Source organism: Lycorma delicatula, chromosome 3 (genome assembly GCF_047948215.1).
Source record: "Lycorma delicatula isolate Av1 chromosome 3, ASM4794821v1, whole genome shotgun sequence".
Taxonomy (NCBI): domain Eukaryota; kingdom Metazoa; phylum Arthropoda; class Insecta; order Hemiptera; family Fulgoridae; genus Lycorma; species Lycorma delicatula.
The window spans coordinates 7,863,341-7,889,519 of record NC_134457.1 but is presented as its reverse complement, the minus strand read 5'-3'; the positions used below and the strand labels follow the sequence as shown (position 1 = coordinate 7,889,519).

Below are 26,179 nucleotides of genomic sequence, written 5' to 3'. Positions count from 1 at the left end.
AAAAATAAATAAATAATTTTAATTTCTATATTAAAAAAAAAAAATCATTTCAGGTGAAATATTTAAAACGTTTACATACCTACTTTTTTGCTGCAGTGTTTAATTTCAGTCCGCTCCAGGAAACTACAGGAACCATAAGTAAATTTGAATACAAAAAAAGAAAAATGACATGCAAAGAGGGGTCTCCATTGAAGTCCCTACTGTATTTCTAATACAGAGTACATAAATATATATATAACATAAATAAGTAATTCAAAGATGAAAGAAAAATTATCAAATTCAAAACATAAAAAATAAGGAAATCACCAAAAAATATAGTTTTATCAAGCACATAAAGAATAATTAACAAACAGAAAAAAAAACAGTAAAAAAATCAAAGAACCAACAAAAGTAAGTGGTGAAACGAAATGAAGAATTTTGACGATGTACACCACCCTAGAGGGTAGCTGATTCACTTCAAATCTCGAAGAACTTACGGATCTAATATAAGTAGTCGCTTTACGCGCCTAACGTCCTCGCTGTTGTCCAGGAGGTTAACCGCAAGTTTGATCATTCTCATTTTCTATTTTGTATCGAATCGCCGTATCTCTTCACGAATGGTATGCAATCCTGGAAAATCGTGTATATCAGTAGTTTTGCAAACCACGACGCTTCTGTAATTTTTTTCAATAGATTGTTCAGAAATCGCTGTACGATATCGATGTTACTCCCTCTTATCGTACTCCACGATGAGATTTCGTAGGTCGAAATTGATTTTAGGACCGTTGTATACAGCAATCGCTTTTTAGGTAATGGTAGTAGCGACCCGCTGCTTAAAAACTAGAACGTTTTTCTTGAATTTAATGTTAAACGGCGTCCTTTACTGGGTAACATAACTCACGTCTGACGGCGATCCAGATGCTATCGCTGTTAGCATGCGGAATGAAAACGCTATTAAGTTTAACACGCAGGAAGTTACCCCTCCATTATTTTTAAATGTTTTTTTTAAACGATTAAAAAGGCTAATAAATGAAATTAATAAATTACTATTCCATGTAAAAAATGGTAGTTAAAGAAATATTTATCATTAAAAATACTTAGAAGACATTTTTGTATTTTTTTATTGAAAGTGAATTTCAAAATTCAGCATCAGATATTAAAATAAATTCAGTATTCAGACAGATTATAATCTCATTAATAATTTATATAAGACATTTACGTGTTCTAAGTTCTAAGAGGATAAAAGATAGTTTAAATGTTTTACTCAATCTCATAAACGGATAGAAATTTTTACATTATTTTCTTCCGAATCCTGAGTTTTAAGCCAATACAGATAGATACATACAATAACTACATAACCTTTATTTCTTTTTCTATTTAGCCTTCGGGACCGCGGTAAGTATTACTTCAGAGGATGATATGTACTAAATGTAAATCAAGTGTAGTTTTGTACAGCAGTCTCAGATCGACCGTTCCTGAGATGTGTGGTTAATTGAAACCCAACCACCAAAAAACACCAGTATCCACGATCTAGCATTCAAATGTGTATATAACTATATAACGTGCCAATATTTCACCGTTTTCCGCCAAAAAAAATAATTAAAAACAATAAATTTGTCTTTATGAAATATAAAAGTTTTTTATATGTAATCTAAAGTAGTAGTAGTACTGATGAAATTGTTAACAATTTATAATAATATTAATATAAATATTTTTACGTAATTTAAGTCCAACTGTAATTAACAGGAAGCTAAACTACGTCAGTTAATTGAGGAAATATAATCTGCGTTAAAAACTTTCCCTTAGAGAGGCCAACAATATATTGCCTATCCTTCATCTTAATTTTGAATAAGAGCATACTGAAAAATTATTTCACTTTTATTTTTATTAATAAAAAGAAATGCAGTCTGCAGATTGGTTAAAAACTAAACTGAGGCAGCCGGCTAGGACAGAAGGGTAGGCCACCACTCTTGCTAGCGCTATCTCCAGTTAAATATTAAAACTTTAATTATCTATATTATTTGATAAAATGATTAATTATACTTATGTTAAGAATGATTTGATTACTATCAGTTTTGCGTAAAAAAGACAAAAAAACGAATTTTTAATCAATTCGTTAATAAAAATAAAATATGGGTGTAAAAGTACTTCTTATGTACCGAATTTTAATAGAATGGTAGAAATTCAGGGACTAGTTCATAATAGAAGAAAGTTGGCCTTACAAAAATTGGTGGCGAGAGTTTTCTTAGACCGGATAAGTTTTTTACTTGTTGGTTTAATGACGAGGAAAGCAACGTTAAATTAACACTCTTACTGTAAAAACACTTAGCCGTTTCCTTTGTGAATAACAAAACAAATTATATATGTTACTGTCAAATGACGTTGTATTTTTTTCACAAAAATATTCACCTGCAACTCAATAGCAAAACCTTAGGAATACTGTTTTAAAATAAAAATAGGTTGAGAAATATTCAAGCATCCATAATATAGCTTTAATTTTGATCCTAAAATAAAAGAATTCTTTGGGCTCAGTCTTTTGAAAATGTTAAAACCTGTTACCGCGTATCTAAGAGAACTAATAGTGAATTTCTATAGTGTTGCGATCGAAAATTTATTATCGTTTTAAAATACAGAGTGATTCAAAATGGACTAATTTAAAAGCATAGAAAAATTGATTTGGATAACTTATAGATTCGGTTGGTATCTCATTTCATAGCAAAATACATCAAGTTTTAACTCACGTAGTTCAGTATTACTGAATTTGACTAGCAGTGTTGTTAAAAATGGATAAATTTACTGGTGCGGAACATGCTCGCTGTGTGTTTTTGTTTCACGGTTTGCAGTCAGCGACTGCAGACTGCCAACGTAATTTTCATAGAGAGTACAGCTGGAAGCCTCCTAGCAGGCGTATAGTTAACTCTTGGCAGTAAACCTTCGTTGCGATAGGTTGTTCTCAAACATACAAAATTAACAGGATGCCCACGGATCCCTGAACCTGCAGTGGAACAACTGAAAGCAAGTTTTGCGCTTATTTCAAAGAAATCAACTCGACGTGGGCCAAGTGAGCCTGGCATTCCACAAACGACTGTTTAGTGCGTATCACGTAAACGACTGCACTTGAACCCGTATAAAATAACCGTGGTTCAGCACATTACAAATGACGACAAAGTTATTCGGCTGTAGTTTTGTGTAGAAATGATGAATAGAATTGCAGAAAATGTAATTTTCAGTGATATGTCAACGTTTAACATCAGCAGCAAGGTACCCACAACTGCCGAACGGTAGGGTAACGAAAACACTTATGAAACTTTGCAGCACCTTCTTGATAGCCTAACGTCATTGCTTTTTGTACAAAGACCTTACGGCCCGTTCTTCTTCCACGTGGCAACCGTAAATGGTATTTTTTATCTGGACATGCTTCAAAAGTTTCTAATTCGTCATTTAGACGATGATGACCATGGATGTCATTAACCAGGAAGACAGGGCCACACCTCACTGCCGCCAAGAGTCGGAGATTTTCTCAATACTCGGATTCGCAAGTCGGTGGATCGGTCGTGAAGGCTCAACTGCACGGCCAACTCGCTCTCCAGTTTTGACCCCGCTAGATTTTTTCTTGTAGAATTTCATTAAAGATCGGGTTTGTGTACCGCCTTTACCTGCTGATCTTATTAAGCTGATTTCGAATTAACGCCCGACTAAATTAATGCTGCTCGAATTAATGCAAAGGTAACGCACGACTTGCTGGCTACAATGTAGAATGAAATCGACTTCTGATGGGACGTATGTCGCATTAAAAATGTGAATGTTGGGTGACAACATTCTGTAAGTTATCTCAATAGATTTTAATATGCTTTTAAAGTTGTGAAATCCTATTTGAATCACCCGGGTATAATGATGATGTTACATAAAATTAAATTTTTTCTTGCTAGTAAAAAATTACATATTTTATTTTGCCCAGTTTTTGTATATTTTTGATAATCTTTTTAAAATAATTTAATAATAATAATAAAACGCCTGTATTGAATGATAAAATACAAAAATCATAGTACAAAAAAAAATTGAGTTGGCCAAATAACCATGGACAATGTCCATCTGAGGAGGTTGAGTTTGTATAAAGTGTTATAAGCAAGAAATCAAGTGTTATACAATAACATTACAATCCAATAGTGTTTCAAACATAAATAAACATAGACAAAGTCTTAAAATTATACAAAAAAAAAAGAAAAATCATACTAAATATTATAGTAATGTAACCATTTCACAAATTTCTGTATATAAATGAAATGAATAATTATTAATAAATACGAAACAATTAATTAGTAAAATACACATTTAACCAAAGCATTATAAAACTTTTTAGATTTCAAATTAATTATAAAAATGTAATACAAATTTTAATAATATAATTAATTTAGATTGCAGTGAGATGGTCAGTCAATATTTCAGCTCAGATAGTTAGCCTGAAATTTTAAATATTGAAACGCTTTTTACAGTTAGGTGAATTAGATTAATGAATTGTTTTAATTTAGTAGGAAAAACAATATTATGTTTCTGACGCGGGCCGTTTATATTTTATAGACAGAAAATAAGTTTTTTTTTTGGAGTTTTTTTGTTTTTTATTCGTTTTAGTCTCACAGACCACGTATTAACTTGCAAATATGATTTCTTCTGTTTCTTTTTCCTTTCTTCCTAACATTTTAAATGCTTGTGCTTTATTTTTTTCTTTACTCCATTTTAAATTCGGATTTGATGATTTCTGTTTAACCTGAAGTATCTATTATTCCTTTTATCATATTTTATAATCATTCCTATTTTCTACATTTTCAATTTTCCTTTTTCTATTTTTTGCTTAACTTCTTCAAACCAGGTTTTTATTAATTTCTGTTTTTCAAAATAGTCTTCTCGCTTCTTCTCTAATCCACCTTTACCCACTCTTTTCATACGAGCATAGAACAATCAGTTTTTTCACTTCTTGAATATGTTGATATTCTTTCAGTTTTCTTTTATAGATCTTTATTGTTATTAATTTATACTCTTCATTTACTGTAATCGGTCTTACAGTTTTCCTCAAAATTTACCTTTATTATCTTCTCAACCATCTCTGTTCCTTTGCGGTAAACATTATATAGCATATAACGATTCTGGTTTAACCACAGATTTTTAGTGTCTTATCTTGAGACTGATGAATAGTTTTTGTTATTAGATTTCTGCATTTCTATCTTTCATAATGTTTCTTTTAGAATTGTAAGCAGGTTTTCCAGTTTTTCTTAAGAATTGTTCAAAATATTTAAATTTAAGATATTTATAATGATCATCTTTAATAATAGGTATATTTATTCGAAATTTATTTGATAATGAAGGTAATAAAGCCAGTGCACAAACAAAATTACAGGAAATTTCACTGAAAATAATGCTTCATTAAAAAGATTAATGCAATTTATTTTAATTTATCCGTACAGTAAGTAATAATTGTAGTGATATTACTCGAGGTCAAGACTAGATGATTCATCGATTACCGACATTTATTATAACTACATGCATTTTTTTAAATTTATTTTTCTATCATAATTTTTTCGACAGTGTTTAATTTACAATCGATTCCAATTTACCGGAACCATAAATAAATTTTAATACAAAAAAATAAAATGACAGGCAGAGAGGAGGTTTCCATTAAAATACCTCAAAGAACTGTATATGTATACATATGTATTCATATCGTTTGTCATAAATGAATATAGTGTGTAAAAAAAATATTTTATTTTCATTCTCGTTATTACAGTTTTATACTTTTAAATAGGCAGGATTAACCATCTTTAAATAAGAGATATGTTAAATTACCAATTTATTACAGTTTCTTTGCTTCAACAATATTTTCATGTACATGTCCTGTAAACTGTTCTTAAACTTAATTTTCTTACAAATGTAAAATAAATTTTTGGAACTTTTCGCCTGGGTTACTAAAACAGTATGGAATATCCTGCAGTAGAATTACAGAACGGTTTGTGATTGAAAAGGTTAAATTGTTACTATTTTCTACACTGAATTTTATTGTTAGCTCTATACTTAAATCAAATCATAGAATTGTGTGTGTATATACACACACACACACACACTGTATACATATATATATATATATATATATATATATATAGGTATTCAAAGTCTCAGTGGTGTGTGTGTATGTATATATATATATATTATAAATCAAATTTCTTGAATTTGTATTTGTTTTTATTGGTCTATTTTACGTAAATTTTCTCAGAATTAAATTCTCTACAAGTTTTTGTAATAAATAACAAAGCTTTTGTATTTAAACGTAAAAAAAACGTGTCTTAGAAAAAAGGTTTTTCTGTTTTGCGTCGGATATTATGAAAAGTGCAGCATACATCGTTCTAAAGTTTATTTATTCAATATGGCAGGTGAAAAACCATTTATTTGTCTTCAGTCACTTGACTGGTTTGATGCAGCTCTCAAAAAATTTCTTATTTAATGCCAGTCGTTACATCCCTAACAATCTGTTTTACATATTCCAAACGTTGCCTACCTACACAATTTTTCCCGCTACATATCCCTCCAATATGAAAGCGATAATTCCAGGATGTCTTAATATGTGGCCTATAAGTCTGTCTCTTCATTTAACTATAATTTTCCAAATGCTTCTCTCTTCAATTTGCCGCAACACCTCTTCATTTTTCATTTTATCCACTCGTCTGATTTTTAACATTCTCCTATAGCACCGCATTTCAAAAGCTTCTAATCTTCTCAGATACTCCGATTGTCCAAGTTTCACTTCCATATAAAGGGACACTCCAAACATACACTTTCAAATATCTTTTCAACATTTAAATTAATTTTTGATGTAAACAAATTATATTTCTTACTGAAGGCTCGTTTCGCTTGTGCTATTCGGGATTTTATATCGCTCCTGCTTCGTCCATCTTTAGTAATTTTACTTCCCAAATAACAAAATTCTTCTACCTCCATAATCTTTTCTCCTCCTATTTTCACATTCAGCGGTCCATCTTTGTTATTTCTCCTACATTTCATTACTTTTGTTTTGTTCTTGTTTATTTTCATACGATAGTTCTTGCGTAGGACTTCATCCATGCCATTCACTGTTTCTTCTAAATCTTCTTTACGTTCGGCAAGAATTACTATATCATCAGCAAACCGTAATATCTTTTATCTATTCAGCTTTTACTGTTACTCCGGATCTAAATTGTCCTTTAACATCATTAACTGCTAGTTCTATGTAAACATTAAAAAGTATCGGGGTAGTTCTATATAAGATTAAAAAGTAAGGATATTCCCTATATCCTTGTCAGACTCCCTTTTTTGTTACTCTTATTTCTTTCTTATGTTCTTCGATTGTTACTGTTGCAGTTTGTTTCCTGTAAATGTTAGCAATTATTTTTCTATCTCTATACTTGAACCCAATTTTTTTAAATACTGAACATTTTATTCAAGTCTGCGTTATAAAATGCCTTTTCTAAGTCTATAAATTACAAGTATGTTCGTTTGTTTTTCTTTAGTCTTCCTTCTGCTATTAATCTGAGTGCTAAAATTGCTTTCATTGTCCCTAAACTTTACTGAAACCAAATTCGTCTTCTCTTAACACCTTTTCCACTCTCCTCTCAATTCTTCTGTACAGAATTTTAGTTCAGATTTTTTATTTATGAGTAGTTAAGCTAATTGTTCTGTATTCTTCGCATTTATCTGCTCCTGCTTTCTTTGGTATCATAACTAAAAAACCGTAACAGATTATTTCGTTTACTCCTTAAATTGGGTTCTTAGAATTTCAGTATGGTTTTATTTCACTCTTTGCCCAGGAATCAGGACGAAATATTTCCGTAGCCGTAACTTGATAATAGAACGATTCCGGATCCATAATTATATGAAAGTTTTTCATTATTTTCGCTAATAGAATGAGCCCAGAAAGAGCCGATAACACTAATTTAATTACTCTATATATACAGCTCTAATATGTACAGGGTATTGTAGGACCTCTAACTAGAGGACTAATTTTCATTTTTAGTTCTAAATACGAGTATATAAAAAATAAAAAATTACTTTTGGCGCAATATTTGAACAATTTGTAGTATATCACAATACCTATGATAACTATCTTTCTCCAAAAATTAACTTTCAATACATTTGAGTACATTTTCAATACACGGTTAAAGTTTACCCAATGTTTAATAGCAAATAAAAAAAAAAAAAATATATATATATATATATATATATATATATATATATAACATAATAATCCATTTCATTTCATAAATAAATTAAAAATAAAAATTAGAAAAAAAAGTAATTTTATAAACTGTTCTTGTAATAAATTCATACGCAAATCTCAGTGTAAAGCTATTAAAATACAGATTTTACAGCATATTTGATTATATAACATTAAAAAATCTGTTAAGTTATTTAGCTAAAGAGTAAACCGACTCGTTACGTGAGAACGATCTAACAGATCCCTATCACGGTTCACTAGAATCAAATGATGTACAGTTAGGATAATAGTTCTTTAGTATAACTTATGCCGGGTAGAAAATTATTGGACGCTTTTCACCCGTTGAAATTCACAGAATTAACAGGGAGAAAAAGAGAGAAAGGAATTGTTAAAAAAAGAAAGAGTCGAGACTGAAGACAGTTCTTAGCAGTTTCGCTTCTTAGTTCGTGACAAATGTTTTTATGTTTTAATGTTAAGATTTGTATGATTATGAGAAAGAAGAGGTTCGCTGCAGGAGGTGGTAAAGTACGCACGCTTGAATCTCAGCGTTTCTGTACGTGCTTGGTTTCCAAACATGAATATATATATATATACACATACGCGGTCGCGCACGCACACACCTTAATATCTCAATGCTGCGAAACATTTTAAATAACAAGATTTTTAAATAAGTTAATGTATTTTTTATAGTACGAAATAAAAACTAAAAATAAAAATCTTTAGAAACGTTAAATCTGGCTAGATAATCATAATATTAGACTGTTTTATATATATATAAGCGATAACTCTACAAATTTAACATCAGTTAAAAAAGACCACATTGCAACCGGTAAATAAATTATAATAAAAATTACATTCAGTTGTAATATAATTCAAATTTTAAATGTAGGCCACATTTTTATTTAATGTTTTATAACTACAGAAATCTTACTAAAATAGAAATTTTATGATTTTTATTTTTTTTATTAAAAAAAATGAAATATCTATCCTTAAAAATAAAAATACCGCGATATTTTAAAACAAGAAGTAAAAATAATATTTTTTTTTTTTAATTTAATGTAACGGTTAAAATTATGGGGTTAAAGTTCAGAGTAAAACATTTCTAATCTAGAAACATTTAAAAATAAAGTTTCTGTTGGAAGATTACAAATAAAAAAGTATTAACTAGGTCGATATATTAACAAGTTAATTTAAGCAAGATTGATTATTCAAGATGAAAATTTTTTTTTTGTATCATAATTAATTTATTTACAATCGGTCCCAAGAAGGAACCATAAGCAAATAGAATTACAATAAGCGCTTCACAAGGGGTTTCCAATGAATCCCCCTCAATAAAACATGCATAGATAATAAAATAGTTCAAATATGGTTTAAGACAATACTCCATTTGTATAAATGCATTTTAATAGATTCACTTCATGAAAAGTACAAAAGTCCGTAAATCCTGAGCAAAAAAAAAAATCAAATAATATTATAGGACAAAGGCAAAGAAAAACTAAACATAATTTCTTTATCAAAGAAATTAAGGTCCTTCATGAGGCATAGAAAAGATTCTCATCGCTTAAGGGATGTCATTCCATTCCAAAAGTCACTCAGACTTCCCCAGATACAGTGCGTGAAGACGTTTAATTCGCCGAACATTTTCACTGTTGTCTAGCAGATACAGCGTTAGATAGTTCACACGATTACCTAGCCGTTGTTTTTAATGCGAACCGAAACGATTGAATGTCGAACTAGTCAACAGGGGTGGTCAAAATGGATATTTCCGTTGAAATTTGAAAACCGAAATTTTTCACGATCACAATACTTCCTTTACTTCATACAAGGAAGTCAAAAATTATTACAATTAAACTTGGAATAAAATAAAAATTCTTAATCTGTAATGAAACATTATTATTATATCACACAATTTTATGATAATTCCATTTTGTTAAGCGATGTTTAAAGTATTTGTAATCAATTTTTTAAAGATAAGAAATCGAAATTTTAATCAATTCAACAAAAATTAGTCTAAGCGATTGGTCCATGCCGAAGGTTTATAACTAGAAGCGTTTACAAACAGTTTCTGAAAATAAAACCTAACAGTAAAAAAAATTCTTACTCTATAAATTATATTAAATAAAAATTAGATCGATAAGAAAAATATTTCAGCATTTTCACTGAAATTGCTGGCAGTTATACTATTATTTCCCTACGTACACGTTGTACCGTTATCTATAAAAAAATCTTTATAATATTTTCTCAAATACCATTTCGTTACTTTTTTTTATAAGTTTATATAATTTTTCAGTAAATACAACAGAATTATTTTTAAAAAAAATGTAAATAAATAATTACACTTTCGAGCAATAAATAAAAAAATAAGGTTTACATTTTAACTAAAAGTTAAAAAAAAAGTAATACAAGTTAATTATTAACTGTCCAAACAGAAAGTATATGTCTTATGCTAAGCTAACACTCCGGCACTGGACCGTTTTTTAGTTTTACTCCAACATTTTGACTCCAACGTACATTGAGAAATACGAACATGAAGTACTTTTCACGTACATGAAACGTCGGGTTCAAGTAGTTTTTCTATTTGAATCATGTTTTTGATTTTTTTTTTATAAATTACGATTCGTTCAAAATTGATTCGATACAAGTTATCCAATCATTCCAACACAATCACTACATTAAAAATTATGTAATTTTTCAATTTGCAAAAGAAATTATCAAAATTTTATTGAAATGTTTACAATACAATAAAATGATTTTCGAACTTATTTTTAATTCAAGAAGGATTTTCCTGGAATGACTTTGACGACATTTGAGAAAAGAAGTACGGCCTGAGCAATTTGGGTTCAGGAAGGTCCACTCGACGACTGGTTAAAATAATCGACATACTGAACAGTACCAGCCCATATCCACTGGCGACCAAACTGCTCATTTTTCGGCTATACGTCCTGCCGATTTTAATGTAAACTTACCCGGCATGGGGAGCTTTGTTGAACTACACGCTTCAAAAGAAATTAGAAGCCGTCGAAAAACATAGCGTTGCGGATGACATTTGGAGCACCGTGGTTCATCAGAAACACCACTCTTCGCCATGATGTGGGACTACATACCGTATCCTAGGTGGTAGTGCGCAGGTACGCAGACTGTTCGGGAGAGCGGCCGTGTCCGAACACGGCCATCTCCGGAACATCTGCCTAGAGGACCCTACTCCACAGGGTATAAGAAAACGGCCTCATGCTGTATTAGACGAACCACCGTGAAGAGGCGGTACGGGAGTCAAAAAATGACAAACCAGGCTTAGGAGCCTATATATCGCGTAACCTATAAATGGAAACCGCGGGAAAATTCCGGCCGCAAAAGTAACCGTTTTCACAATTAAATTTTGTGAAAATTATAAAAACCTATACAATGCCCCACACCGTCCAACGAAGAGACCGCAATTTAATTCAGTCAGCATATGCGACTCCCTCCGTAGAAGGGGACGCATTGCTCCCTCCAAATAACTAGGCCCCCGGTAGGCGTACTCCTCTTAGCCCATAATGTGCTAGTACCGAAAAGACTTCAGCGGATGGACTGAAGGGAAATCACGCCGGGATTAGTAGGCTCAAAAGCTTAGTCTCCCACGGTAAGAACCAGTAAATAAATTTCACACTGGTCCACACGGAATACTAAATTCCATACGCAGGAACGCAGATTACTAAATCCGTCCATAAATAAAACTTAAAATTTGTAACCGCCACTAAATAACCCATGAAACCCGCCCGATAATAGAAATATACAGCTGCAAGGGACATTGTCCTGGCTCTGCGATCTGTAGGGAGAAATATTGAAACTCCCGCGATTCTTGCGTTCCGTTCCGTTTTGCTCTATTTCCCTTTGGTTTAAATATTTTTCAAAATTTTTTTTTTATAAATTTAGTCCACATATTATAATGTCATTAAGAAATATTTAAATGTTTTTTTAAATGATAAACCCCTGACCTAAAACGCAGAAAAGTTTTTTGTGCAAGAGAAAATGTTCTTTTTCTTATTTTACCCTTTATTGAAAGGAATGTTAGATTCAGAGAAAGCTTTACTTAAGCAAATTTGTAAAGCTTAATCTATACGTACAATATTTTTAGAAAAGTTTAATATATTTATTAAGTTTTACTTACACTGATAAATTATATATGAAATGAAAGAGCAATTCGAACAGTTTCTCTTATAAGTATTCAATTTTAGCATAATTCGTCACACGATAGGAAAATTCATCCCATACTTGATTCAGCAAGTCTGGAGTAATTGATGCGACAGCTGATCAATCCTGTAACGGTGACACGTACAATTAACATCATAAACCTCCAACGAAAAATATCGCACGGAGTCAGATCGGACGAACCTGGAAGCCACGGCAAACAAGCCTATCATCTATTCTCCGGGAACCGATCCAGAGGTGGCGGAGAATTCCATTCAACCGATCACGTACAGCGTTATGCTAGCGATGAGGCGCAACATCTCCTTGCTAAATAAAGTTCTGCGGTTCGTATCGCAGTTGAGGAAACAGCCATAGCGCTTTCAAGATATTTCATTCCAGAAACAATTGTTTCCGTGAAAAAGAATCTCGATCATGCTGTAATATTTCGTGAGGATTATCTGATCCTCAGATACGCACATTATGAGTGTTTACTTTGTCGTTTGCAAGAAATTCTGATTGCTCACTGAATACGACACGATAAAGAAAGTCTTCATCGGCACGATGTATCTTTTCATTTGCGAAGCTAGCACGTAAACCATAATCTGTAGGCTTTAGAGCTTGTAACAGGTGTAAACGATTTAAACGCAGTCACAGATAAAACTGTCTAACTTATTCTTTCATTTCATGAATAATCACTCAATTTACGTGAAATTTGAGAAATATTACATAGCTTTAAAACCCAGATATTCATTTTGAAAGCGCTGTTTTATATGAAATATAAGATATCTAAAAAGAAAAAAGAAATTATTCTTAAAATTGGAAGAATCAATACTAATATTTAAGTTCAAAATCTTACAAACTAATTTTCACCAAAAAATTGGTTTGACAAATTTATATCTAAAATTATCACTTAAATTTTTACCAGTTTTGATTTTAGTATACTCGATAAAAAATTTCTCAGTATAAAATATTTACTGTTTATTCAATTATATAATGTTATTTTACATCTAGAATAAAATTTCTACTTACTTTATTTTAAAAGTATACGGTCGATTTTTTATGTAAATTCGTGAGATAGAAATCGTACAATATCATTTGGTAATATTTGCTTATTTTTTTCACATCCAAATTGTCACGCGAGAAGGAAAAATTAAAATCATTAGGATATTCCAAGTTACAAAACCGAATACGTTCGATCATTAACTATCGAATTTATGTAACGTTACCTTTTAAATAATTGTTTTAAAAAATATAAAAACACCTTAGATTAAACTTCTGTAAATAGTCATGCTGGCCATTTTATAACATTTTAATCAGGGAATATCAAATTTATGATTATTTTAAAAACTGTAGTCAACATTTTCACAATCGTTTTCCAACTGCATTAACCTACTTGCATTTATATATATATATATATATATATATATATATATATATACACCAATATATATTCAATTGAATAGTAAACATTTAAAACGTTTTTTATGCACAATGATATATTTATTTATTTACTATATATAAATGTTAAACTAAGCAACATAATAATAAATAAATAAATAATGTTACAAAATAATAAATAGTACGTGAGTAATAAATTTTTAAAATACATACGAAATAGAGTTGTTTTAGTTTAATTCTTTTTTCTTTTTTTTTAATTGAAATAGATTCGATTATAAGTGTTGAGCTGTTATTGGTTTGCAGTAATGAGAAATAAAAATAATAATATTTCAAGAGCGTAAAAACAATGGATCCATTATTTTGTCATGTTGAAGGCTGTATATATACATAAATAACGTTTATGTACATGTATTTATACATGTGACTGAATACAACCATATGCTGCAAATGATAGTACAGTATATATATATATATATATATATACTCACACAGACACACACACAACATACGTTTTGACATGTTACTAATACAGCTTGCATTCTGCTAGTATTGTAAAACTTTTCACTTTTATATATATATATATATATATATATATATATATATATATATATATAAGTTGGAATTTTAAGAGAAAGTAAAAACATAATTACTTTAATGTTAGTCTATGTTTATTTGAAATAAAATTAAAGATAGTTATATAGATAGCTAGATAGTTGGAATAATCTAGATAATATTTCTATCTTGATTCTTTATTACAACCTTGCTTTAGAAACGTAACAGAAAATATAACGTTCTTAACAACACCAAATAAGAGTGTCTGAAAAGACGTAATTATAATAATAATATTACTAATAAAATAAAAAATAAATAGAAATAACATATTAACATCTGAAGTGTATTAAAATATATATATATATTACTTTCCCGGCGAATAAAGGTAGTCTAGCTGTATTAAAAGGGAAAAAGTATGTTGTTCATGTCGAATTTTTTTGCAAATGTTTAGGTTTAGAGTCGAATTAGTTTGTTAGACAAAAACGACAGTATAGGTATGGGTATCTCGCTGCTTTTGGCCTTCAGGATGACCGAACCGAATATCTTCAAATATAACTCAAATATTTTTATATATGGAGCATTAATAATATTAACTTTTTTCAAAGTTCAAAAGTTTAGGAGGTGGGGGATATTGCAAAAAAGCCATTTTGAATTTTTCAGACATTAAGAGAAAATTTTATTTAATCAAATTTGTTACATACAGTGCATATATATATATATATATATATATATTTAATTTTAAAAATCTCATGTAGAGACACATGACTTCTTGTACGCCTGTTAAATTACATTTACACATTTTTTTTTTTTTTTTTTAATGAAAAGTACATAAAATTTTATTTCATTAAAAACTTATGATATTTATATATATATATTTTATTATTGAATTATTATTCATCGTACATTTCTTTTTACAATGAGAGATTAATAATCATTAATAAATTAATATATTTAATTTGAAAAAAAAGTTTAAAAAAGGAGATGAAGTCTGATTCGAACCGATGAGCCTTACCCTAAGATCCAAATTTCATTAATTAATATTTGATTTGGCTGTAACTGTGAAACCAATGAAAATAATTACCACTTATGATAAATCGTTGAAAAGTCTCAGTGAGGGTTTATTACTGCAGTTAAGAAAAATAAAAAATCCATATTTTTTTTTCGATTTTGGATTTTTTTGGACACTTTTGGTTCAGTCGATTGCAATCCAAAGGAAATGTGTACAACTAAAGTCTTAAATAAAAAATTTCAACATTGTACGGCTAATTGTTATGCGAGATATATACATACGTACAGACGTCACGACGAAACTAGTCGAAATGAATTCAGGCTTGTTCTAAATGGATATTTTTTGTTGAAATCTGAAAACCGATATTTTTCGATATCACAACACTTTACTTCGTACAAGAAAGTAAAATGTTTTATAAAATAAACCACCGACTCCTAAAGTTGAAATAAGTTTTTTTTTTTTTTTTACTTCCTTTTACGAAGTAAAGGAAGTGTTGTTATCGCAAAAATTTGCGGATTTTAGATTTCAACGAAAATATCCACTTTGACCATGCGTGGTCATTTTAACTAGTTTCAGCGTGACGTCTGTACATACGTACATATTTCGCATAACTCAAAAATGATTAGCCGTAGGATGCTGAAATTTTGGATTTAAGACTGCTGTAACATCTACTTTTCACATCCCCTTTTGATTGTAATCGACTGGGACGACAATTTTTTTAGAATCAATTTTCTCAAAGTTTTTCAAACGTAATCAAATCATATTAAGCCTCAGAACATATGAACATTCTTATATTACCATTTAAAGAAAATATTGTCCCTAGATCCTCTTCCCTCTTCTCTTTAAACCGATTTTATGAATTATTATCGATTTCAACTATTATCTATTATTAATTATAATTAATGAATCTTTTTAACATTTTGCACGTGCAAAAAATACAAGTTAATAAGTAACCGATGCTAGTTAAAGTATAACAACTTTGTCGTCAGCTTTTTTTAAATTACATATTCCGGACATAAAATGCAGAAAAGTTTTTTGAATATTACATTTTTCTTATTTTTGTGTTAGAATTACAGAAAACTTTATTTAAGGAAATTTATTTATTATTTTATTACCAGAAAACTTTTTTTTAAATTTATTCCCCGCTTCTATTTTGTGCAAAATTCGTAAATCTATGTACGATTTCATTTCTATAAACTCTATCTTATATTCCATAAGTTAATCCACTTCTTCAGCGCTACTTAAGCTTTATAATGCAGTCGAATTATTTAACAGAATCAAACAAGTCTTTCTGTTCATACATATGTAATTATAATTATCACCACGTACTTTTTATTTGTTAACAAAGATTAGTATCGTATCCTTAATTAATTCACATTCGTACCCGATCATTTGCTTCAATAATAATTAGGCAAAATCAATAAAAATGTACTATTGCACGTTTTACATCATCAATTTAAATCTACGTAAAATATTTAATTAATTAAAAGTATTATTTTGATAAATCTCTACGGATATCAGCAGTTCGTGGAATACAGATTGTTTTGTTTTTTTTCACAAAGCTTCTACACGGCTGCACACTATAACCGACATTGGCGGTCGAGTTGTGTTTACACGCAAAGATTTTACTGTGAGTAAACCAACACTTAAGTAGGGGGATTCGAAGGTAACTTCCGGCAAACCTTCTTTGATATTCTTTGTCTTTTTTCCGACAACAGTTTATTTCTATAATATGAAATCTATTGTCAAGTTAAAAAAAAAACAATTGCAGGTTAAAATAATTATAACAGTAATAGAAAGCACGTAAAAACTTAATAATATTAACCCCGTAAGTAAATGATTATTTAAATTATTCATCAATCTATATGTAATATAATATTTAAATATAAATAAATTTAAATTTGTACAGATCCAATTTGAAATCGCTACAAATTTAAGAATTTTATATCTTTTAGTATAGTTTTCTGTTAAACTACGCGCGCTCGCACATACACATACACACACATTTAAGCTTATGATATGAATTTCACTATTTTTAGGGAAAAGAAATAGTGTACAATATAATAAGGTTTATCCATTAGTATTATTCTATACTATTATACTATTTCTAATAATAATAGATGTTTTCTTTATTTTTACTCAGTGAAATAGGTTCTGAATGATTGATACATACTTTGCGAATCACTCTGTATATAAAAAAAAAATCTCTACATATAATAATAATAAATATAAGTACATATTCCTGTTTATTATGTGGTATACTCATTACCTAATCCATTATCGATACACTGAACGTAAAATTTTATGAAATCTGGACCATTAACCTCTATTTTTAAAATAAATTTGTAAACTTAAAAATAGTATTTTTATTTTCTTTTTACATAAAAAAAATGTATAAGAAAGACTAATTAATTTTACCTGGTCTTTGCTTTTTATTACAGCAGGATACATATCGTAACATAAAAAATTTGTTAATTGGTTTTCTTTTATTAGTGTGCTGTATAATAAAAATTTTACTTACTTTTTTTAATAGAAGAGATGAGATCTCATTTGCTCTACTTTCTCTTAGATAATAGTAACAGTAAAAATAGTAATATTTTAAACTTATCTACCTCAACAAACAAATCTCGGAACGTTTGAAAAATATAAAAAAAAATTATTTCACACATCATTAAAAAAAAATTTTTAGAATTTATACATTACCTGTTTTATTAGGTGTCTTTTTTAACGACATAATTAAAGTTTAATATACGCCATTTAAAGGAACCTAAAAATAACGTAAGGTTACAAACAGCAGTTATTTTACTTTTTAATTATTTAGTATTAACAAATAATTCAACATCTGTATTATTTCTTTTATTATTTTAGAACCAAAGGTCATCAAATATAGTTTTCAGAATATCATACGACGTGATTAAAAAAAAATGAAATAATTTACCCCTGGTTCACAATAAATTCCATATAATTATTGGTCATATTATCCAATCAGGTTATTAAGCTGATTCACATACGCACTAAAAATTAAATTCTTGATAGCTAGAAAAATTAAAATAGATTAATAAATTCTTTGTTGCTGTTAGTTATCGAGAACATGGAGTTAACAGATTAAGTTTTAAGAAACTATTTCGGATTTTAAAGAGGAATTTGCAAAAAGCAGAATACTTATACATAAATACTTGTATTCAAATCAAATATTCTTAAAAGTATTAAAGTCAAAAAATTAACTGTAAATTTCTTTATGAAAGTATTATTTATTTGTAAACTGATTTTTCTACATGATAATTGTACTAATTTTTTTGCCTTGCAATTTGTTTATTTGCAATCTTCTCCGAGTAAGGAACCACAAGTAAATCGTGCACTCAATAAAACGTACACATTCTAATACGTAAAGATACTCGTATAAAACACATAATATATACATATATACCGCTTATATATATATATAACGCAATCCCATAGAATAAGACCACATAAGTAAACTAGTTCACAAAGATCTAATGAAAAACAAAAAAAAATATATATAACATCATTAAATATAGAAAAAAACAAACAAATAGTAATATAATAAGCTCATGGAGGTAAATGTAGAGGCTAGGCTCCTCATCAAGGTATAGAAAGATGCTCATCACATATGTGATGTTAAACCAGCTTAAGAGTCACTCAGATTCCTGCTAGTCCAGCGCATGTAGGCGTTTCAGTCACCAGACATTCTCGCTGTAGTCTACAAAGGATTTTTTTTTGTATTATTTAACTTCCTGGACACCGTTAGGTATTGCTTCAGAGGATGACATGAATGATTTGTAACGTGTGTGAAAAAATGTCATGCCTGACCGGAATTCGAACTCGGGACCTCCGGATGAAAGGCCGTGTCGCTACCACTCGCGCCACGGAAGCCGGATTAACTGTCTAGAGAATTAACTACTAGAAAGTTCACCTGATTATCTAACCGCTGTGTATAGTTTGAACTGTCCTCTTCGAGAATATAAGGCAATTCTATATAGTCGTGAATTTCTTCCGAACTTCTGCACTGGATCTTGCCGACTTATTCTGGAAAATTTGTATAATTTCAGTGTTACTTTTGGTTATCGTATTCCATAGTTTTATGCCATACATGCAAATCGGTTTTAGAATTCGCTTGTATATTAAAAGATTGTTGGAAAGCGAAAGCTGTGAATTCCTGCTTAACAACTAATAAAGCTTCACCTAGTGCTTAACTGCTACCTTTTTTCTCTTACGTTGTACTTCCACGTCAAACAACGATCAGGAATTATATAAATTTGAAAATTAAAATCACAAATTTTATATATACTTATATTAAAATATCTTATTTCTTCCCCTTTCGATCTGACCTCACATTTACCTAGAACAAATTTATTTTTTTCACAAAAACGTTTTATTCTTTCGCTCATGTTCCTTTTCATATTCTTATTTCATTTACAGAGTGGCATTTTCTTCTATTCTTCGGAAAATTTTGATTCATCTACCCTTTTTCCGAAAGTTCATCGGTCCAGAATTCTGATTTTCTGATATATTGAGTATTTTGAAATCATTTCTTCTTCTATAAACCTTTTTAAATATAAAAAATTTGTTTAATTAAATTATTCTTATTTATTCTACACAGATGTGCGTATAAATTTAATCATTTCCTAATTGCATTTTCTTCTTTTTTTCTTTTTTTTTTTAGATTTCTTCTATTTTCTTTACTTATAAATATTGTTTTTATATTTTGGACAGTGTGTGTGTTATTGAATTCTTTTTTCTGTTTTGTTGAGTTCTTTTTATAAAAGTTTTGTCCCACTAATTTCTTTCCCGTACAGAACTTCTGAAAATATTACTGTCTTGTAATGTTAATAAATGTCTCTAATGACCTTTTAAAGGAAACAATTAAGAATTAACGATGATAAATCATCTCCTTGTCTTACACCTGTTTTAACTATGAAAGGTTTCTCCTAAAAATTTAAATTTTGAAACCGTTTCTTTAAATCTTAATTTTAAATTCTTATAACAGTTAATAGGGAATTTACTTAACAGGGAAAAGGGCTTTTCTAGGTATTGAAAAATTGCTTCTTTATTTATAAAAGAAAATTAATTTTATATTTACATCATGATGCTATTAATTATATTGAAATGTTAACCGTTTTCACACGTAAGCTATAATAAATTACGATTTATTATAATATTTCGTTTATTTATTTTTTTTTATACATACATTCATTTCAATACTTATATCGAAGTTTCCAATTATTTATACTGTGAACACGTCAGGATAGTGAAAAAAGAAAACTATACATTGAAATTAAAAATCTTAAACAGTGATACCGATTTAGAAAATTTGAAAAAGGGAAAATCAGTGGAGTTATTATTATTAACTACTGGCCTACTAGAAGGGTCAATTATTTGAATTAATTCTCTTTTATTAGGTCGAGTTAAACTGGACAAACCTTTTCAATAGATTCAAGAATTACTATCGATAAATACATACAAATATATATAAATGCTATAACAACTTAAAATATCCGGATAGTGGCCCAAAAATTTTTTCTGTTAGTTATATTAGGATCGAATTAAGTATTTAAGAAATAAAATTGATGTTCATATTCGATACTTTTTGAAATAATTTTTGTCAATGGACGGAAGAGATTATATAATGTCCCAATTTACGTATATATCTTATTAAAGTATCATGTTCTTTTGAAGGTTGGCGAACAATGTGACTATGTACAATCTATTAATCGCGTCTCTAGCAGGATCTCTTGAGCAATTAAACCAATTGCTCAAGTTCTGAAGCCAAGATAAACTCTTTCGTTTAAAGTAAATTATTCGTAATAACTGGCATCATTGTCCTCTCATAAAATAAACTAAATATGACAATTTCCTCGGTAAAAGTTCAATGATCGATTCCATTTCTTTGTCCTGCAAACCTCTTCAACGGAAAAAACTACGCAAAACCTTTTCATTTTTGATTTTGTCAACATATGATATTCGACTTACATAACCAATCTCAAATGCGTCAATTTACTTCCTAATAATTTAGGATAGTGTCCTCCGCATTATACTGGAAGACAGAAAAAATAACATAATTTAAGGTTAATGTTTAACTGCTTATTGAAAAAGAAATCGTCTGGTATTAAAAAAAAAAAGGCTGACAACATAATGCCGCGTTTCAGGAAAGTCCTAAAATTGTGGGTTGTTTCTGATGCACGGCTTACATATACATACACACAAGAGACTTAATTTAAAATATTTATCATTTTATTTAAATGTAATATTTTTTCGATCAATTAAATTCAATGATTCTAACTAAAGCCCGCGCGTATTTAATTCGCTTGGGTGTGGCGGTACTAGCGGCGACGGTTGATATTAACTAAACAAATATAATTTCACAACTTACATGAAACAAATTTCTCTTGTACGCTAGGCAGACAGGTGAATCCGAGAGGCTTAACGCACCAGGTACCGAGTCAATCGGTTGAACAAGTATGAGACAAGATAAACCTAATTACTTTTTTATACTTTAAATATTATTCATTTATTTAATTCTACCGCTCATCGCTGACGTCACAACATAGCAGACGACTTACAGCATGATTTGCGGTGTGGGTGGGATTTTACAAAAAATGTTTGCTAATATTGTTATTTTATAATCTTATTTTTTAATTTTTTAATTATGTTAAAAATTGTGCCTAAGAAAAATACGACCTTATTTAGGCGAAATTTCGAGATAGCGAGGGTAACTTTGCTCTACAGCCTTACCCCTTGACCTGTTAAGTTGAAAATTTAATGGTATCAATGCCCCATATATGGGGTCTAAAGAGTTTGGTGCTCAATACCCCACTCTTTAGGCTGTTCACCCGCCCCTCTTTAGGCAAAAATATCAATTTTTAATTTGAAGCTGACTTTCTAATCTTACATATCACCGTCAAAAGCTTGTTGTCAAATCCATTCTAAGATACCGTTCTAAAATTATATTTTTATGTTTCAGTGCGTTTAATTTAAGACTGGTGTTTTAGAAGATTTTTTACATATTTTTTTTTTTATTTATGCGATTGCTTTTCTTCATAAAATTATGAACTATAACTAAAAAGAAGGCACCGGAACGTAGCGGAAAATCCCGTTTCGTTAGTATCAATTTCTAGAGTTAAATTCCTAATTTAATTTTCGTTACATAAATTTTCATCATTCAAAAAAACTACTTTTACACAAGATGTAATCAATTTTGGGTACCTAATAATCCCATTCTGAGTCGCCGCCAGCCAGGGCGGGGTGCCCTGAGGCCTGGCTGCGGAGGCGTACCCTAGGCACGCCATACAGCTACTATATATATAAAAGCGATCAATAATTTAAAATAATCATTTCAAAATTTAAATAATAGATATTGGTATAAAGACAAGTAATTCGTTAAAAAAAAAATTCTAAAATGATTCAAAGATTTCATAGAAAAAAATTAAATATTAATAAAAACTTAAGTTATAGAGAGGAATGATTTTTTTCTTCTACTGCCCTATAGAGTATAAATATTGACAGAATTACAACCTACAGGATCAACGAGTTACTGTGATTAATAAATTATCTAAAATCCATAACCATTCTGTGTGTTAGGCAGAAAATTTTCTGCCTTCATGAGATGAAATGATCTCACTCAACAACAAAAAATAAATTATTGACACTACATTTTAAATATTTTAACAGCTGATTTTCGAAGTCGAAAGTTCTGAGGTTCAAATCCTCTCTCTTTTTCCGTTTAGCCTCCGGAACCACCGTAAAGTATTACTTCAGAGATCTAATGCGGTGGTTGAGGTTCAAATAAACACAAGTATCAGGAAAGGTCGGCACAAGGTTACATTTCATTGTCATACATATCATCCACAACTCATTGTACAACGGGAAGATTGTTATTGTTTACAGATTTAACAATAACAGTATGTTATTATTTAACATAATGTTTAATTGTACGGATTGCAACGTTTACATTAGGAAAACATAAAAAAATATTTACGATAGGTGGATAAAAAAATAAATTACACCCTTGCCGTGTTATTGAACTGAAACGGATAAATTAATGTCTTGTGATGGTAACACCGGTTATGTTGTTGACTTCACGATCCCCCAGCAGCAATTCTGTTCAACATTCAGTACGTGTGTAGTGTCGTTGTCAATATGGCGTGTCCTCTAGGGGTTTCGTCCAGCATAGAAGTGCGTTCAGTAGTACGATTTTTTTGGGTAAAAAATTACAATTGTTGTGAAATTCATTGCCAAATTGTTGTGGTATACGGTGAGAATGCAATTTTACGCCTCATGACCACAAAATAGAGACAAATGTTAAGAAACGGAAGAACAAATTTGAGTGAAAAACTGCGTGCTGGGCTTGTTATGGTAGTGTGTTTGCGATTATTTACGATCAGCTTGGTTACCGTAAGATGCGTGGACGATGGGTGCCACAGCAGTTGATCGTCCCGCAAATATGCAATTTTTTTTCAACAATATAGGAAACTGTCTTTTTTTTTTACTTAGGTAAAAAATTAAAATTGTTTCTCTTAATATAATGTGAAAAACGGGGAGATTTATACATTCTTTACCAAATTCACTAAATTTTTTTAGAATATGTACATTAGAAAACTTATTTATTCACAGTAAAAAGAAATTCGAATGATTTTTCATGTAGGATGAATATTGTATATAAAAAATACATTTATTATATTTTGGAAATAAAACACAAAATTTATTAAAAAAAAAATTGAGATGGACTTTTGTTTGAAATTTTTTCTTTAACTAGATATGTTAGTTAAGCTTATAGATAAATTTTATTCGGTGGAAGAAAAAAATATTTTCTTAAAAAGGGTTATAAATTTCATGAGAAACAGGATTAAGCATTATTGCAATACTTTTTGTTTTATCACAGTTTATTATGCAAAACAAGTAAAAGAGATTAAGATGACTACATTTAAATACTTCAAGGTGTCTGTAAAAAGACAGATTATTTCGACGAGAAAATAAAATTCTTAAAAATTTATCAAAACCACAGAATTTAACTTTAAAGTAGAATAACCGCAACCAACTTCAAATCTGGTCTTATTTAGATCATTTAAATTATATTTTAAATAAGTAAAAAATATATATATAAAATAACAATTATAAACCCACGAGATATTAATAATTGTAACATTTTTTTCTAAAGGTAAAATAGTTATAAGAATTTTTTTTACAACCGCAGATTTTTTATAAAAATCGAAACTGATTATATGAATAGTAGAAAAAGTAATTAATTTACCAATTAAAGCTTACTATATATTTTTTTTTTAAATTAAACATTAGCTGTTGTTTGGTGGTCAGTTGGTGCATAATTTCTTCATCAAGTTATCCAAATATTTTATTGTAGGAATTTCGTAACTATGCTGCAGATGCTGATAATTACACTTTACTTTAATTCTAAGTAGATCCACAGGTCGAATTGCAATCTTTCCATCATCGCTAGTAGTTTTTCCGGTATAATTCCCCTAATCGAGACGCTGATCGATCGGCACTACGTGAACACTCCTCATTCCTTAATTTCCTGAGACAACAGTATATATTTTTCTACCGTATGACTGTGCTTTTTGTCCCAAATTGTTGCTGTTCAGTATCGAGAACCCACCGGGTTGGTCTACCGATGAACTCGTCATCGCAAGTCAGCTGATTTCTAAGTCGAAATTTCTATGGTTTAAATCCCAATAAAGGCAGCTATTTTTATATACGGATTTGAATACTAGATCGTGTATACCGGTGTTCTCTGGTAGTTGGGTTTCAATTAACCGCACATCTCAGGAACTAAGCTGAGACTTGAGACGTTCTCTTGGTACATTGAGGCTCGAGACTTGGTACATTCTTTGAAGTAGTATCTTAAGGTGGTTCCGGAGGTTAAACAAAAAAAAAGAGAATTATTTAGTATTGAGATCTCAACTAGGAATGTTTCTTTCGTTGTCTTTTCGACTAGTATGATTTCCGGTGTTTTGTGCGTGATATTTCTCTTAGTCGTTATTTTTCTGTTTCTTTACTCTTTCGTTTTCGATTACCAGATCTCGCCCACGTCTCGATTAATGAGTTTTTAAGTGAGATAGTCCGTATTTAATAGCTGTTTCTTGACGTATGATAGCGAGGAGATTTTGACGGGTGGATTATTCTACGGCTGCAAGCCGAGTTCATCCTTTCGTGATGTGATCGATAGTCTACTTTTCATCACTGTATCGTCGGAAAGTGTCGGTTTGGGTGTTATATTTAATTATGTGTTTAGCATAATTTATAGTTTTAACAATGGAATCTAGGATGTTCGACATTTGACCTTCTGTCTCAGCATATATGTTTCCTTTTCGCAGACACATGTGCGATGCTTTCTCGTCAACATGATATGCGTCAGCTGATATTTATACCTTCCGTGTACCTCTTTTTCTTCCCGCTTTCATAGCTTTCTCCGCCCGTCATTACATTTTGATAGGACTCAGATGTTTCGTCTTGATTATTATTATAATTATTATATTAGCTAAATTTATTATTTATTTATTTAATTTTTTTGTTGAAGGAAGAATAAAGTGTATATAATAATACTAGTAATAATAATAAATATAATAATAATCTTTATTCCACAAAATAAACAGATTACAAATCAAAATAAAATTATTTACAGTTATAAATTCTTAAAACGTAAGCTTAGCAGACATACAACCAAACAATATAAAATAATAAAAGTAAACAATTATTGCATAATCTTGTGAACTAGAGACCCCCTATAGTAATAACTGAATTGAAGGTTACCCACTACTTTTCAGTGAGTAAAATAATAAACTACCCATTTATTGAATAATGGT

The 26,179-nt window shown here is 29.8% G+C and overlaps 1 protein-coding gene across 3 annotated transcripts in view; it reads left to right on the top strand.

The window, feature by feature from the left end:
• The window catches only part of grh (grainy head), a 914,307-nt gene that overhangs the window by 116,359 nt on the left and 771,769 nt on the right, over positions 1-26,179 (top strand). The window lies entirely within an intron of this gene.